Source organism: Crocuta crocuta, unplaced genomic scaffold (assembly GCF_008692635.1).
Source record: "Crocuta crocuta isolate KB4526 unplaced genomic scaffold, BGI_CrCroc_1.0 scaffold561, whole genome shotgun sequence".
In the NCBI taxonomy this organism is placed as follows: domain Eukaryota; kingdom Metazoa; phylum Chordata; class Mammalia; order Carnivora; family Hyaenidae; genus Crocuta; species Crocuta crocuta.
In genome coordinates this window covers 1,553,556-1,571,451 of record NW_027530529.1, presented here as the reverse complement: position 1 = coordinate 1,571,451, position 17,896 = coordinate 1,553,556, and the positions used below count along the sequence as shown (strand labels likewise).

At 36.4% G+C, this 17,896-nt stretch overlaps 1 protein-coding gene across 8 annotated transcripts in view; it reads left to right on the top strand.

The window, feature by feature from the left end:
- Positions 1 to 17,896, top strand: part of NARS2 (asparaginyl-tRNA synthetase 2, mitochondrial) — a 130,167-nt gene that overhangs the window by 25,415 nt on the left and 86,856 nt on the right. Inside the window, exon 1 of one of the 8 annotated variants that reach the window (XM_077767560.1) lies at positions 2,523 to 2,603. The exons of 6 other annotated variants lie outside the window; for them this stretch is intronic. The gene's annotated coding sequence lies outside the window, so the exon portion shown is untranslated. Of the gene's footprint in view, positions 1 to 2,522; positions 2,608 to 17,896 lie in introns of those variants that run through there. One more of the 8 variants, XM_077767559.1, reaches the window with a different exon arrangement.

Genomic DNA, 17,896 nt, shown 5'->3' with positions numbered 1-17,896 from the left:
TGCCTGGGCTCTGCCCCCAGAAATTCAAATTAATTGGCTTGAGATGTAATCTGCCGTGGGAAATTTTTCAAGCTTACCAGGTACAGTTAATATTAAAAGCTACTGCTTCTGGAGAAGCTCTTAAGTATATGACATCAAATGTAGAAACAGGCTTAAAAAGTTAGGTGATTATGGTAAGCATCCTTTTCTCCTCTATACCTATAGCTCTTTGCCTCTACCAGCTAGGAGAATTCACTTGCTAGTTCCGTTTTTTGTGTTTTTTTTTTCCTGTTGTGTACTAGTAAGCACAGCTTCATATTGTGTCATGTTGTGAATTTTTATTAAAAATTGTTTTTTAAATTAAAATGAGCAGAGGAGCACCTGACTAGTTCAGTGGGATATGTGACTCTTGCTTGAGGTGAGATTGTGATTGTGAGATTTGGGGATTGTGAGTATAAGCCCCACATTGGATGTAGAGATTTCTTAAAAATAAAAAAAAACTTAAAAAAAAAAATAAATGAGATGGTCCTCAAATCTTTCTTACAGAATAATTTGTACAGAATTATTAAATGTCAAATATAGGTCACATTTTGTTTGGTGAGTCTGCTAGAACTTTCTGACGGGGAGAGGTTTGGTGTCAGTGTGATCAGCAATGTCCACAGGGCAGAGTAGGCAGTTGATGACCCTTTTTGATATTTCTGCCTTTGATTTTTGCTCATAATTGTATCTTTCACTTTCTGCTTATAAACAGGTCCCTTTCCAGAAAGTTAAATTGGTAGGAGTTTGGAGAAGGGAGAGGCCCATAGTGAGAAATAAACATATAAGGTAAATATAGGGTGATGTATATCACTTATTTAATGCAGCAGTTAATTCTTTTCTCAACAAATATTGAGTACATATGTGCTGGGAATATGGTGGTGAAAAAGTACACATGTTTTTTTCCTCAAGAACATACAGAATTGTGGAAAGAGAAGCACAATAAGTAAAATAAATGGTTATTAGGTATTGTAGTAACTGTCTCAAAAGACAACTCCCTAGTGTACTCTGCTTCCCAGTGTTAAAACCCTTCTCTTGTCACCTCCTACAGTTCATTTGAGCTGTTTCTGTGTAACCAGTAAAGCAAGATAGAAATGAAGCTTCCTTGGCTAGGCCAAAACCTAGTTTCCGCCTTTGGTCTTTTGGAATGTTAGCTCTAGGGGAAGCCAGCATCTGTATGAGAAGTCTCACTGCCACAAGACCGTCATGCTTTGAGCTAGCCCACACTAGTCATGTGGAAAAGCTAAAGACAAAGATTCCTGGCCAACACCCAGCTGTTTGAGCCCTCCCAGCTAAGGTACCAGACTTGTGGTCGAAGAAACCATCTTGGATGTCTAGCCCATTTGAGCCTTCAGATGACTTCAGTCCCAGCAGCCATTTGGCTGTAACCACATGAGACACCCTGAGCAAGAACCACCCAGATGAGCCTAAGCAACCCACAGAATCATGAAAGATAGCAGTAGATGTTTGTTTTAAGCAAAACATCTGAGGTTTAGAGTGCCGGGTCACTTGGCAATAGATAATCACAAGAGATGGTGATTTGTACTGTGGAGTAAATTAAAGTCGGGGGAAAGAGGTTAGGAAGCTGTTGGAGGGGCATTCAGGTTTAAACTGGGTGGTCAGAAAAAGACTCAGAAGATATTCAGACAAAAAGATGATGGATCTGAGGGAGTGAGTGAGTAATGTTGATGCCTGGGGGAAGAACATTCTTCAGTCATAAGGAGCAGCAAATAAATACTAAGGCCCTGTGCCTGAAGCTGCGTAAAGTTTTTTAAGAAATAACTGTGAAGGCCAGTGTAGATGTAGTGAATGAGGGGCAGAATAGCAGGAGTTGAGGTCAGACTGGTGTAACAGGTTGGGAATAGGTGCGGATGATACAAGGCTGTGATGTTTAACTTCATAAAGTACAACACTCTTCTTTATAAAAAATGTATTGTAATAACCCCTTTTTCTCCTGAAACAAAGTGTAGATAATAGAAGCTTTTAAGCACTTTATTTTAAAAAGAAAATAATACAGTGTTGCCAACTTCCTTATAAAGAAGACATTAGGTGAAAGTAATATAATTTGCGTATTTCATTGTATGAATGCTTTGGTATGACAAGTCTAAAATGACAAGCCATTATATAGAGTTGCTCAGACTTTGAGAGCTGTAAATTAGGACTTACACAAATGTGTTGTATTAGTGACTCTAAAGCCATGAAATGTGTTGCTAATGATGATGGGATTTGGGGATATAGTGAATAATACTTGGTGTAGAGTTCTACACCAAAGTGCAAGCTTCCCATAATTAACATGGAAGATGCATTCTGGAAAATTCAGAGTATATTTAAAGAACAAAATTCACATAATTCACATTCCATGTTCCATGGAATGTTTGAAACTGGTAGTACCCACTAAACACCAATACCTGTCCCTAATCATTGTGATGCTCAGAAGGATTCCTACTAGAAATCTGAGAGGGCTTTGCGGGTCATTGTAAGAAATTTAACTTGTAGTGAGATGCAAAGTCATCGGGGAGTTAAAAGGAGTAATGTAAATCACTTCTGTTTTAATAAATTCACTCTGCTCTATGGAGAATAAATCGTAGGTAGGTAAGTACAGAAGAAAAACAGTTAAGAATCTAATGCAGTAATCCAGGTGGACAGATGATAGGGGTTTAGACCAGAGTTGAAATGGTAGATCCTAAAATGTGGTTGGATTCTGGATATATTTAGAAACTGGTTTATGCATGTCAGCACCAGGGCACATTTTCTTTTTGTTTTTGTCATCTCTACTCCTGGCCTATATTTTCCCAGTAGTTATGTTGGCTAGTCCACATCTGTTAAAACTTTTAAACTTTTGATATGGAGGAGATTGTTTTTTTCTAAAAATGGTTGTTTCCATGGCTGATTTTTTATCATTTTATTTTTTTAAAATTTTTTCATTATGATAAGTGTACTCTTTAATACGCATCCTATATTCCCCCATCTCCTTACCTACCTCCCCTCTGGTAACCATCAATTTGTTCTCTGTAGTTAAGAGTCAGTTTCTTGGTTTGTCTCTATTTCTTTGCTCGTTTGTTTTGTTTCTTAAATCCACATGTGAGTGAAATCATATGGTATTTGTCTTTGACTTACTTCACTTAGCATAATACTCTAGCTCCATCCATTTTGTTGCAAATTAAATAATTAAATTAGAATAAATTGAATAATTAAAGTATAAAGTTGATTATTTTCCGTTTTTTGTTGTTGTTAACATGAACTTTAATGTTTCTAGTCCAGACATTAGAATTTAACTAAGTGCTCAAATGAAAAGAAAAGGTCAGCTTCATAAACACTAGAAAACTCTTTTGAGCTTATTCTTTTTAAGGTCAGTGCCATATAATTGTCTTGAAGAATGGGTTTTTGTGGAAAGTCACTTATTTTATGGATGCCATCCTTGAGGGAAGCATTCTGTGGCATTGTTGACTTAAGAAGATATTTTGATCTCCAAAAATGATATAAATCTTCTTTTTGATAATGTTTGAGGAGCACCAAAATGATGACATTTATATTAATAAATTCTTAAGTATCACAGCCAGAGGTGAAGGATGACCAAGCCCTTCTGTTCCGAGTATCATTATCTTGTTTTGTTTCACACAGCAACTGCAAGAAAATGTTTTTAAATTGTTGATTGGATTCAATTTTTATAGTGGGAGAAGGTATGGGACATAAGTGGCTTTCTTAGAAAGAAATTTGATAAGGATTCAAGATGCTTGGTGCAATTTTGTTTTATAAAGATTAGAATGCCTGTTATGTCTAATGGTAGCCAAGTCCTTTAGGAAAGATAAAAGAAATATAAAATAGTCCTCTTAGGAAGGAGCTGAGGAGGAGATGAGTGCATGTAAAGTTGAATAACATTATAAAGCAGTAAATGATTAAGTGGAAAAGATTGGTGAAGCATTCTGTCTCAGGGAACAGCATAAGCAAACACTCAGGGTAAGAATGACTAAGCAAATGGAGGAAACAAGATCAGTTAGGTTTGAAGAATATTTTCAATATGTTTTTCTGTTTTTGAATGGTTTTAATTGAAAATAATAGAAAGAAGCCTAAAAAGGTAAAGGAGCTTAGAACAGAGTAGAGGACACACTGCAAAACCAGTGAAGATTTATAAGCTTGATGAAAGCGTCAAGAATAGGTTAGATAGGAGAGAAGTAGGTAGTAGATCATTGGCATAAAATTTAGGTATTAAGTGATAACACACCAGGTGTTGGTAGCAACGGTAAACATGGAAAGGAGGGAGCGCAAGAAAAGTTTTAAAGTGTTGAAGAAAAGGTTTGGAACCAGTGCTTTTATGATCAGAAAGAGCTAAAGGGGAATTTTTCTGATAAGTTGTTTTCCAAATTTACCTTTATTGCTTGAATATTTCACTCTCACCGCTGCCTCTAAGGTTCTCACTTTTTCCTTTATCCCAGTAAGTGGGAGATGTTCATTTAGTTGATATGTACAAGTGTTTTGGAGACTAAACTCTGGACAGATTTCCCTTCTCATGGAAAGGGGCTAGAAAATGGGATGGAAGGGTAGTTAAGGAGCGAGAAGCACGTCATATCCGTCTTTATAGCCCCAGTCTGATAACTAATATGGCAAAATTAATATTTTTTTAATGATAATGAAGAAAATGGTTGCTACATTTTCCCTTACCCCTTCATATTTGGGAGCAAATTTTACTTTTGGCAATTAGCATTGTTTCTCTCCTGAAAGAAAAAAGAGGTAAGGCAGTATTGTTTATTCACCTTTTGTTTTGCCCCAGCCTCACCCTCTGATCTTACAGACAACCAGCACCGTTTTCTTGTTTTTTTTCTTTGTTCTTTCTTTCTCGACTGCTCAGCGGGAAAGCAGACTGTTTACAAACAGTCTGAGCTGACAATTTCCTTTTCTGCCGATCAAATAGTTGCCAAACTGAAACCTTTCTCAGGGCTGAGGGTGGGTGTCCTAGTTAGTGGGTATTCTGGAATGTAAATGGGTCTTTATTTTAAGAAAGATTATTTTTATATAAGAAGTTCAGTGTACACCAAGACACACACATTTGTAGCGATTGGAAAGTATGGAAACATGAACTGGACTTGCAGGAGATTATTAGATCACTGAAAGACCTACTTATATGGCTTGTTAATAGGAGGCTCGCAAAACTATGATAACCAGCAAAGGAGAATGCCGCTTACTGTGCCTGTTTTCCTTGGCTTTAGTTTTTAGAGGTGTGGGATGCGGTCTGTGGCACCGCAGGGCAATTCCTATGCTATGGTTCCAGCCCCTTTGGAGACACAGTTTGACAGGGGACATAAAACTATCAAGCCACCAATCTTTGGGGGACTGTGTGACAGATCTAGTTTCCATGTTTTGTTTCATGTAATCAGAATTCTATACTCAGGAGAGACTAATACACTTTTTTTTTTTTTAAAGCTTTTTGACTCGTATTGTTTCTACTGCACAGGAAAAAAAAACAGGGGAGCAGCCTGGTATATTAGAAAGATAATTGTACCAGAAGTTGAGAAATCTGGATCTTACTACTAGTCTTGCCGAAAACTGTTTCAATATGACATTTGAATTAACATTTAACACAATATTTTTAAGCTTTAGAGTCTTTTTTTTTTAATGGAAGTTATATTATGATCTCATCTAACTTGAAGATTCTTTGATTCTTTATTATCTGTATCATGAAAGGCATAGGCTCTCAATAAACTCTTAACTGGAGTAAAGAAAGAACATAGGATATTCACTGGTTATGCGGAGCTTACAGCTGGTAAGTATTCTCCCTTTCCTTCATGCTCTTTAAAGGAAATTGCGGATTAGGATAAACAAGGCAATGGCATACTGTTTTGATTTTAGAGCTTTTAGATTTCTGTGCCATGCTTCATCTTTATACATTCTGGTCTTGAATTTTCCTCCCTGGGATTATGAATAAATGAAATGGGGAAAAATGTAGGTGGGGGGACAAAGTAGCAGATAGAAAAGGGTAAAAGGGGGTAAAATAGGATGTTGTGGTGTCAGTAACTTTGGAGGTCAAATAAGTTTTCCATTGTTGATTGTATTCTTTTCTGCTATTCGGTTTACTGCTCCTTACCCCTCTCCTTGCTCTGTGTTTCACGTGGAGGCAGTCAGATTTGTGTGGGCTTTTCTACTCTGTTCCCTTGAGATTTTGAAACTATTCAGCTATATTTGTTCTGCTATGAGAACAGATAAAAAAGACAGCAATTCTAAATGCTTACTTAATATTTTCTTGGAAATCCTCAAAGAATTGGAGAAATTTAGACCCCAATGATATGAAACTCCCTGGGATACACATATTTAAGAATTTTTGGTAGTTCTTGGTCTCTTTTTTCTTCAGTTTGTATTTTCTGTCTTCCAATGGCAGAATAATCTAGCAAAAGAAAATTTTCTGTTGTGCATGATAGAGCAAGGCTGGGTTAAATTGCATTGCACCAATAAACTTTATGTTACCAGGGCCAAATTAGTTGAATCAAAGTCCATTCGAGTGGGAGGAACTTTAAAATCACCCATTGTGGGGGCACCTGGATGGCTTAGTTGGTTAAGCGTCTGACTTTCACTTAGGTCATGATCTCGCGGTTCGTGGGTTCGAGCTCCGCGTCGGGCTCTGTGCTGACTGCCAGCTCAGAGCCTGGAGCCTGTTTCAGAGTCTGTGTCTCCCTCTCTCTCTGACCCTCCCCTGCTCACGCTGTCTCTCTCTATCCTAGAAATAAATAAAAATATTTAAAAAAATTTTAAAAAAATCACCCATTGTGATTTTCATATGTTTTTGCTCAGAAGTCATTTCCAAATAAAACCTTAACCTGTGACCCAGTATATAAACTAGATAAAAGTAATTGTTTCCTCAGGCAGCTCAAATCTGCATTGTTTGGTCATTTTATGCTGATCACCCATATTAATACATCAAGCAGAAAGTTGGGAGATTGCCAGAAAAATCTGAGTTATGTAGGACTCTGTACATATTGCAGGAGAACCTTGACTCCTGTCCACTAAATCCCTTTCCCAATTTCTAAAATATTTGCTAGGAAACATTATCATCACTATTGAGAGGCATGAATCTGTGATCTTTCCTGCAGTAATCTTACCCAGTTCCAAGGTTTTGTGTTCCGTCTACATACTGATGACTATAAACCATTATCTTCATCCCCACCCTCTCTTTCTGAGCTCCAGATTTGTAAAGGCAACTGTCTACTTGATATTTTTTCTTTGATGTTCAGTATACATTCAGATGTAATATGTCTCAGAACTCTCAATTTCTTCTCTCCATAGCTTCCTCTTCTTCCAGTCTTTACCATCTCAGTGAAAGTTACTGCTACCCGTTCAGTTGTTTAAGTAAACAACCTAGAAATGAAACTTATCTTGCTTCTCCTGTCTTCTTCAACCTCACATCCGATGTATGAGTAAATTCTGTTGATTTACCTCAGTGTAAATCCTCATTATCTCTCTATTTCCACTTTTACCTGTGTAATCTAAGCCACTGTCTTTTCTTGCCTCTGATTAGTCTCCCCATTTACACTCTTGTTCTCCTATTATCTATTCTTCTCCCAGACACGAGTGTAATCTTAATATACATCATGCCAAAATGCTGCTTAAAATATTTCAATGCTTACTCTGTGTTTTTAAAATAAAATTGAAACTTACCATGATTTATGAAGGTACTACAGTGATCTCACTCCTGCCTGCCTCTCTTACTGAGTCTTTTAACACACACTCTCTCTCTAATCCTAATCTTCTCAAGCTATAGTAACCTGACTTCTACTTCTCAAATATATGAAGCCCCTTTCTCCTTCTTGGACTCTCCACTGGCTGTTCTTTGTGCCTGGAATATTCTTTCCTAGCAGAACAAACCCACTATCATCCTTGAGGTCCCTGCTGACATGTTGCTGCTTCAGAGTTCTGCCCTCCCCACTCCCCCCTTATCCTTGACTCATCACAACTTGCAGTTATCTTGAAAATTTATTAGTTTACATGTTAAATTTCTTTCTTCCCCATTAAGCAATATAAGCTCTCAAAGAGCTTTCATTCGTTGCTTTGTCTTTTTGTCTAGCACAGTGCCTGGATAAAGGGATGACTAGTATACAGGTTATTATGGAAGTACATTAGGAGGGTTCTCTTCCTAGCCTAGGCTCAGAGTAGGTGTTAGGGGTGGCTATTACTAGTAAGAAGCCTTCATGTATAATTGATTTTTATCAGTTGAATATTGAAGGACAAGTGAGTTAGCCCAGTCAGGACTTCTGGGTAGAGGGAGCAATGTCTGTGTACAAAGACCCAGAGATTAGCGAGGCATTTGCAATAAAACTTGAGTAGGGTGCACAAAGTAAGTACGAATTAGAGCAAGAAAGCTTTAGAAGGTTAATGCCAGAGGAGGAAGTTTCTTTTATGCTAGTTCAAGGGAGGCTTTAGGGAACCATCAAAGGATTTTTGTATTGTTTTCAGGGTAATCAAAATTTCAGTTTTATAAAGATTTTATTCTGGCAAGAGGCTTGAAGTTTGATTGGAGGTTTTCAGTATTGAAGATGGTGAGACTTCTACCTATAATTCTGTTTGGACATCTTCTATTTATTAAGGCTTTCTTTTAGGCCTTGATTGTGTTAAGTTACCTACTTTGTTTCCTCTCGAGGGAGACAGATTGTTTTGGTACAGCATTCCCTAAACCTTGCTACACTAAAAAGTTATGGAGGCCCCTGACAAGCTTTTGTTTATATGAGTTATATTCTATTGATATTTGTCATATTAGAAATTAAAGCTGAGAATTAAAATTTTATTACTTCATTTTAAGTTATTGATAATAGACTCATTATTTTAGCATAAATAAAATATCCATGAAAAATAAATATATTTTCAAAACAAAAAGAATTCAGAAAAGTGGTATTTTCTGTATTTGTACATCTCATTAAAGTCTGACTAATATAGGACATCTGGATTCTCTTACTTGTGTCCGCATCCAGTCTGTTGCAATGCGTTGTTTTAGTTGGAGGGGATTAAGATCTAACCTTATATAGATATGCAGTTGGAAAAGGAGTATTCTAGTAGTCTTTTCAGATTATTGTGGCTGTTCTTTGGTATCACAATTCAACAAATGGTAGTGTTTTAAAGATCACTTATATTGTAGAATCTGTACTGCTATTATAACGTACTGATCTCTTCCTTGGCTCTTGCTTGTGCCTGGACTCCCCTTCCCAGTTTGCACTACAGCCATATCTAAGAGAGACTGCAGGTTCAGTTCCAGACCACTGCAGTGAAGTGAATAGCTTAATAAAGCAAGTCAAATGAGCTTTCTGGTTTCCTGTGCATATAAAAATTAGGTTTACGCTATACACTAGTCTCTTAAGTGTGCATTAATAATATGTCTAAAATAACACCTTAATTTAAAAATACTTTATTGCTAAAAAATGCTAACCATTATCTGAGCTTTCAGTGAATTGTAATCTTTTTTTTGCTGGTGAGGGGTCTTGCCTTGATGTTGTTGGCAACTGCTGACTGATCAGAGTGGTGGTTGCTGAAGGGAGGGTGGCAATGGCAGTTTCTTAAACTGCCCCCATCAGTTGACTCTTTGTTTCTTGGACAATTTCTGTGTAGCATGAGGTGCTGTTTGTTAGCATTTTACCCTCAAAATTCTTGCAGAATTGGAGTCAGTCCTCCCAAACCCTACTGCCATTTTATCAAGTAAGTATATGCAATTTTCTGAATCCTTTGTGGTCATTTCAACAGTCTGTATAGCATCTTCGGCAGGAGTAGTTTCCATCTAAAAAACCACTTTCTTTGCTCATCCATGAGAAGCCACTCCTTATCTGTTCAAGTTTTATCATGAGATTGCAGCACTTGAGTTTCATCTTCAAGATCCACTTGTGATTCTAGTTCTCTTGCTATTTCTGCCACATCTGCAGTTACTTCCTCCACTGAAGTCTTAAACCCCCTGAACTCATCCTTGAGGGTTGAAATCCACTTCTTCCAAACTCCTCTTCATGTTGATCTTTTTACCTTTTTCCATGAATCACTAATATTTTTCGTGACATCTAGAATAGTGAATATTTTCCAGGTCTTCTGTTTACTTTGCCCAGGTCTTCCTGAGGAATCACTATCTAGGGCAGCTATAGTCTTGCCAGATATATTCGTTACAGAAAGAGATTTGAAAACCAAAGTGACTCCTGACCATGAGCCGCTGAATGGATGTTATATTAGCAGGCATGAAAACAACATTCATTCCGTTGTACATCTCCATCAGAGCTCTTGGGTGACCAGGTGCGTAGTCAATGAGCAGTAATATTTTAAAAAGAATCTGTTTTTCTGAGCAGTAGATTTCAACAGTAGGCTTAAAATACTCAGGAAGCCATGTTGTAAACAGATGTGCTGTCGTCTAGGCTTTGTTGTTCCATTTATAGAGCACAGGCAGAATAGACTTAGCATCATTCTTAAGGCCCCTAGGATTTTAGGAATGGTAAATGAACACTGGCTTCAACTTAAAGTCACAGCTGCATTAGCCCCTAACAAAGAGAGTCAGCCTGTCCTTTGAAGCTGCGAAGCCAAGCATTCATTTCTCTAGCTGTGAAAGTCCTTGATGGCATCTTCTTCCAACAGAAGGCTTATTTTATCTGCATTGAAAATCTACTGTTTATTGTAGCCACTTTCATGAATTATCTCAGCTAGATCTTCTGGATAACTTGCTGTAGCTTTTACATCAGCACTTGGTGCTTCACCTTGCATTTTTATGTTGTGGAGGTGGCTTCTTTCCTTAACCCTCATGAACCAGCCTCTGCTAGCTTCATACTTGTCTTCTTTCTGTAGCTTTCTCAACCTTCATAGAATCAAAGAGAGTTAGGGCTTTCCTCTGGATTAGACTTTGGCTTGAGGGAATGTGGTAGCTGGTTTGATTTTCTATCCAGACTGCTTTCTTATTATTTATGTGTTCACTGGAGTAGTACTTTTAATTTCCTTCAAGAACTTTTCCTATGCAGGCAGAGGTGTACACAAGGTGGCTAACTAGTGCAAGAGACCTGCCTTTCCACCTGCCTTGACTTTCAATATCTCTCCCTTACTAAGCTTGATCATTTCTAGATTTTTATTTAAAGTGAGAGATGTGACACTCTTCCTTCCACTGGAATACTTAGAGGCTATTGTAGGGTTATTAATTGGCTTAATCTCAGCATTGTTTTGTCTCAGGGAACAGGGAGGCCTGTTTTGTCTCAGGGAACAGGGAGGCCTGAGGAGAGGGAGAGAGATGGAACAGCCAGTCAGTGGGACAATCAGATAAACACACACATTTATCAGTTAAATTCACCATCTTATATGGGTGGTTCCTGGTATCCCACAGCAAGTACAATAGTAACATCAAAGACCACTGATTACAGATTCCATAACAAGTCTAATAATAATGAAAATATTTGAAATAGTATGCGAATTCCCAAATATGGCAGAGACACTAAGTGAACAAATACTGTTGGAAAAATGGCATTGAGACAGTTGCTCATTGCAGGGTTGCCACAAACCTCCAATTTGTAAAAACAAACCAAAAAACCCACAATATCTGTGAAGCACAATAAACCAAGGTAGGCCTGTATAACCAATATATTTTTATCCTTTCATACTCTGTTACATTGAAATCCTTTGATCTAGATTATAATTTGAGTAAAATACATGGGATCTTTTACCCATGTATAATTTTGTAACATATCTATTTGTTATTTGGACAATATTATCTGAGTTATACAGTTGTTTTTAAACATTGACACACATAATTTCATTAATATTCACTCTAAATCTCATCAAAATAGTCTTTAAATGTAAGGAAGCTATCAAGCTCACAGTGGCAGACTCACATTTTCCAAAATCCTAATTTTTGCTTGAAAGCTCAAATTTTATCATTGGAAAAAAAATACCGTTGCTTGGTTTTTTTGCAACTATAGCTTCCCTTCATTCATTTTTGAGAAAATGTCAGCCAGATATCCAAGACTGAATAACCATGTTAATCACTCTTTCAAGTAAAATTGGTGTTCCATGAAATAAAGCAGCTTGTTCAACTCTCAGCTCAGTCACACAGTGCTTTTGTCCAAGACAGCATTTGTACTTCAGTAGGCCCCACTTCAGTGTCTTATGTCTACTTCTTGATTTGTCACCCCAATTATTAAAAAGACTTGTACTAAGGATCAAAGTTTAACAAAATTAACAAATAAAACAGCATTATCAAAGACATTCTTTTTTAAAAATTTTTAAAAGTTTATTTACTTTGAGAAAGAGAGAGAGCAAGCTGGGGAGTTGCAGAGAGAGGGAGAGAGAGAGAAAATCCCAAGTAGGCTCCACTTTGCCAGCTCAGAGCCTGATTTGGGGCTCAAACTCACGAACCGTGAGATTGTCACCTGAGCCAAAATCTAGAGTCGGATGCTTCATCAACTGAGCCACCCAGGCACCCCCATCAAAGACATTCTTAAATAAAACTAGGTTTTGCTTTGTTTTTTTCATTGTGAATGCAGGTGGTGAAGAATACAAGGACTACTATTATAGTTTGGTGCCCTCACCATGATTTGAATGAGATACCAGTGGTATTATCCAATTACTATACCATCAGTGCAAATATCAACAGAGTGGCAAAGACAAAAAAGTCATTACCATTATCATGGCAATAGTTTTGATCTCATGAGCTTTCTGAAAGGATCTTGGGAAACCCCACATAACCACATTCTACCCATTGAGAATCATCACTACTTTGATACAATACAGTGTGAAATCTCATACACAGCTGGTGGCAAAGGGCTTTGGTATAACCACTTGGAAAACAGTTTGGCGTAATCTACTAATGTCAAAGATAGGCATTCTCAACAATTCTCTATACATATAAATGCATATCACTAGATATTAAAAAATGTACATAACATTATTCATATTAGCTTCAAGTGGGAACAGTTCAAATGTCTATCAACAGCAGAATAGATAAATTGTCAAAAATTAGAGACTGGCATACCCTACAACAATAAAAGTTAATGAATTTCAGCAAAACACACAACAACATGGATAAGTCTCTTAAGTACACTTCTGAGTGAATGAAGTCAAACATACTATATGATTGCCTTTATAGTAAGTCAGAAACAGAAAAGTGATATAAAGTTTTTTTCTCAGCTTTACTGAAGTATAATTGACAACTAAAATTGCAAGATATTATAAAGTGCAAATGATGATTTGATAAAGTTACACACTGGGAAAGGATTCCCCCCATAAAGTTTATTAGCACATGTATTGCTTTACCTGTTTACCTTTTTTGGTGGGGAGGACATTTAAATTCTTTTCTCTCTGCAAATTTCAGTTATATAATACAGTGTTATCAACTGTAGTCATCATATCAGACATTAGATCCTCAGACCTTTATTTACCTTATAACTGAAAATTTGTACCCTTTTACCATCCTTTCCCTATTTTCCTCACTGGCTAACCAACACTTCCGTACTCTCTGTTTCTATGAGTTTGGTTTTTTGGGGTTTTGTTGTTGTTGATGTTGTTGTCTTTAAGATTCCACATTTAAGCGATGCCATGAAGTATTTGTCTTTGTCTGGTTTTCCCTTAACATGTTACCTTCCAGTTTCGTCCATGTTTTTGTAAATCATGGGATTTCCTTCTTTTTTTTTTTAAGACTCAATAATATTCCTTTGTATGTGTGTGCATGAGTATGTATATATGTGTATAAATAAACACATCTCACAAATTTCTGACATCTCACATCTATACATCTTACAACCATCCATCTGTTGACAGACACTTATTTCCAGACCTTGGCTATTGTGAGTAATGCTGTTATGAACATGGGGATACTCTTTGAGATAATGATTTCATATTCTTTGGATATAGACTCAGAAGCAGGATAGTTGTATCATATGGTAGTTCTATTTTAAATTTCTTGAGGAACCTCCATACTGTTTTCTGTAGTGGCTTTGCCAGTTGACATTCTGACCAGCAAACATAAAGTTTCCTTTTTTCCACATTTTCCGTGGCATTTGTTATCCCTTATCTTTTTGATAATAGTCATAAAAGGTATTTCATTGTGGTTTTGGTGTGTATTTCTCTGATGCTTAATGATGTTGAACACCTTTTCTTGTACTTGTTGGCCATTTCTATGTCTTCTCTAGAACAATGTACACTTAGATCCTTTGCCCATTTTTTAATTGGGTTATTTTATTTATTTTGATATTGAGTTCTTTGTATATTTTGGATATTAACCCCTTATCAGATAGGTGATTTGCAAATATTTTCTCCCATTCCATAGGTTTCCTTTTCATCCTGATGATGGTTTCCTTTGCTGTACAGAAGCATTGTAGTTTGATATAGTCTTACTTGGGTTTCTTTACTCTTGATGCCAAATCCACACAATCATTATCATGAGCAGTGTCAAGGAGTTTACCCTCTGTGTTGAAGTTCTAGGAGTTTTATGGTTTCAGGTCTAATGTTCAAGGCTTTAATCCATTTTGAGTTAATTTTTGTGGAAGAAAGTGGTCTAGTTTCATTGTTTTGTGTGTAGCTGTCCAGTTTTCCATGTGCAATTTATTGGAGAGACTACCCTTTTCCCATTGTATGTTTTTGGTTCCTTTGTTATAAATTAATTGACCATTTATTTCTGGACTCTATTCTGTTCCATTTATGCATCTGTTTTTATGCCAATAGCATGCTGTTTTGATAGCTTTGTAATATAGTTGGAAATCAAGAAGTGTGATCCCTCCAGCTTTGCTTTTCTTTCTCAAGTTTGCTTTGGCTGTTCAGAGTCTTCTGTGGTTCTATACAAATGTTGGGATTATTTTTTCTATTTCTGTAAAAAATGCCATTGGAATTTTGATAGAGATTGCATTGAATCTGTAGATCACTTTAGGGAGTATGGACATTTTAACAATATTAATTCTTCTGATTCATAAGCATGGAATATCTTTTATCTGTGTCTTCTTCAGCTTCTTTCATCAGTGTCTTAGTTTTCCTGGGTGTTTGTTGTTGTAACTGTAAATGGGATTATTTCCTTTATTTCTCTTTCTAGTAGTTCATTGTTGAATGCAGCATATGTTTGTGTATTGATTTTCTATCCTATAATCTTACTGAATGTATTTATTCTAACAGTTTTCTTGTGGAGTTTTTAAGATTTTACTTATAGAATACCTCATGTCATATGCAAATAGTAACAGTTTTACTTTTTCATTTCCAATTTGGATGTATTTTTTTCTTTTTTCCTTTTTTTTGTTCCTAATTGCCATGGCTAGAACTTCCAGTACTATGTTGTTTAAAAGTGATGAAAAAAATAAATAAATGAAAGAACAGTGATGAGAGTGAGCATCCTTGTCTTTTTCCTGATCTTAGAGGAAAGGCTTTCCACATTTCATTATTGAGTATGATGTTAGCTGTGGGCTTGTCATAGATGGCCTTGTGTTGAGTACATTCCTTCTATGCCCAAGTTATTGAGAGTTTTTATCATGAAAGAATGATGAATTTTATCAAGTGCTTTTTCTGCATCAGTTGAGATAATCATATGATTTTTATCCTTCATTTTGTTCATGTTATATATCACATTGATGGATTTATGGATATTAAACCATCTTTGCATTCCTGGGGTAAATCCACTTGTACATCATGTATGGTCTTTTAATGTATTCTTGAATTTGGTTTGCTAATATTTTAAGTGTTTTGTATCCGTGTTCATCAGGAATATTGGCCTTTTATTTTCTTCTAGTGTCTTTGCCTGGCTTTGGCATTATTACGGTAATGCTACCCTTGTAAAACGAGTTTGGAAGTATTCCTTCTCATTTCTTGGATGAGTTTGAGATGGATTGGTATTAGTTCTTCTTTAAATGTGTTAGAAGACACCAGTGAAACTCTCTCGTCCTGAACTTTTTTTGTTGGAAGGCTTTTGATTACTTTTCTTTATGGTAGGTGTATGTTTCTAGGAATTTATCTGTTTCTTCTAGGTTGTTCAATTGTGGGGGCATATAGTTATTCATAGTAATCTCATAACCCTTTGTGTTTATGTGTTATAAGTTGTAATATCTCCTCTTTCATTTATAATTTTATTTATTGAATCCTCTTTTTTTCTTGGTAAGTTTAGCTAATGGTTTGCCTATTTTGTTTTTCTTTTCAAAAAGCAGCTCTTAGTTTTATTGATCTGTTCTATTGTCTTTTTAGTTTCTATTTCATTGATTTCCACCCTGATCTTTGTTATTTCCTCCTTTGTGCTGACTTAGTTTGTTCTTCTTTAAAAAGTAATATAAGATTTTGGTGGTTAGGTTAACAATTTGAAAGGAAAAATGAGTTATTGGGGGGTGCCTGGGTGGCTTGGTCAGTTAAGCATCTGACTTTGGCTCAAGTCATGAACTCACAGTTCATGCATTCATACCCTGTGTCTGGTTCTGTGCTGACAGTGCAGAGCCTGGAGCCTGCTTCCGATTCTGTGTCTCCCTCTCTCTGTACCCTGCTCACACCTGTCTCTCTCCTTCTCAAAAATAAACATTTAAAAAAATTTTTTTTTAAAGATAAGTTATTGGAAGCAGGATTAACTAGAGTTTTGTCATGTTTTTACTGTTGTATTTTGTGTTCTGGGTAATAGTCTTGAAGCATGCATTTTGTGATACATCATTGAGCTGTATATTTTCTGTACTTTTCTGTATGTGTGTTGTATGTTGCAATAGAAAAGTTAGAGAAAAAACATTAGTGGCTTTTTACTGTTATTTCAGCAAATACTTTTACTTAGAAACATGGTATTTTTGCTTCATAAGTAAATTATTATCAATTTTTTATTGCATTAAACTGTGCAACCCCAGCATCAAAAACTGTCTTCTCTAAAGTTTTAACATATTCACAAATTAAATTTTTTTTATATCAAGTGAGATGATATTCCTTATTGCTAGTTTAGTAAGCTCAAAAGTTCCAAATAAGCAATGTCTTAAATAATGAGATGGTAGTTAAGTCATTTCTCTTCCTCATTGTTTATTTAATTATTGGTTTTATTATCTAATTCTGAAACCTTTAGGCACATTTACAAATTGTAAAGAAAATAAATACATTCCTATTTCTGAGTCTTATCTTTGTGATAAACAACCCAGTGTAAAGATCAAAATAATGCCCTGTATGGAATACAAACAACCTCCACAGCTTCCTGGTGCTGTGTGTGTTCTGTGTGAAGAGTCCTTTATCTCTCTTTTGTTTACATTTGCTGACACTGATAGAAATGAGACCATTTCTCTTGTCAAATGAAGGATACAACATGTTGATTTTAGAGCTCCGTCTATATGTTGACTTGAGGTGTTTTTTTTTTTTTTTAATTTTTTAATTTATTTCTGAGAGAGAGCGATAGGCAGCGTGAGCGGGGGAGGGGCAGAGAGAGACGGAGATACAGAATCTGAAACAGGCTCCAGGCTCTGAGCTTACTGTCAGCACAGAGCCAGATGCGGGGCTCAGACCCACCAACAGTGAGATCATGACCTGAGCCGAAGTCGGCCGCTCAACTGACACAGCCACCCAGGCGCCCCTGACTTGAGTTGTTTTTAAATGGATTTCCTTTTTAGAGTAGTTTCAGATTGAGAGTGAGATTGAGCAAAGACACAAATACTTCCCATAAACTCCTGCCCCATACGTACGTAGCCTCCTCCATATCAACATCTCCCACCAGAATGGTACAGTTGTGAAGTTGTTTACTGTATTGACACATTATTATCACCCAAAGGCCTTAGTTTGCATTAGGTTTGCTCTTTGTTTTGTATATTTTGTGTTTGGATCTAACATTCTGTGTTGACATGTATCTACCATTATAGTATCATACATAGTAATTTCACTGCTTTAAAAATCCTGTGTTCTACCTATTCATCCCTCTCTCCACCCTATCCACTGGCAACCACTGATCTGTTTTACTATCTCCATGGTTTTG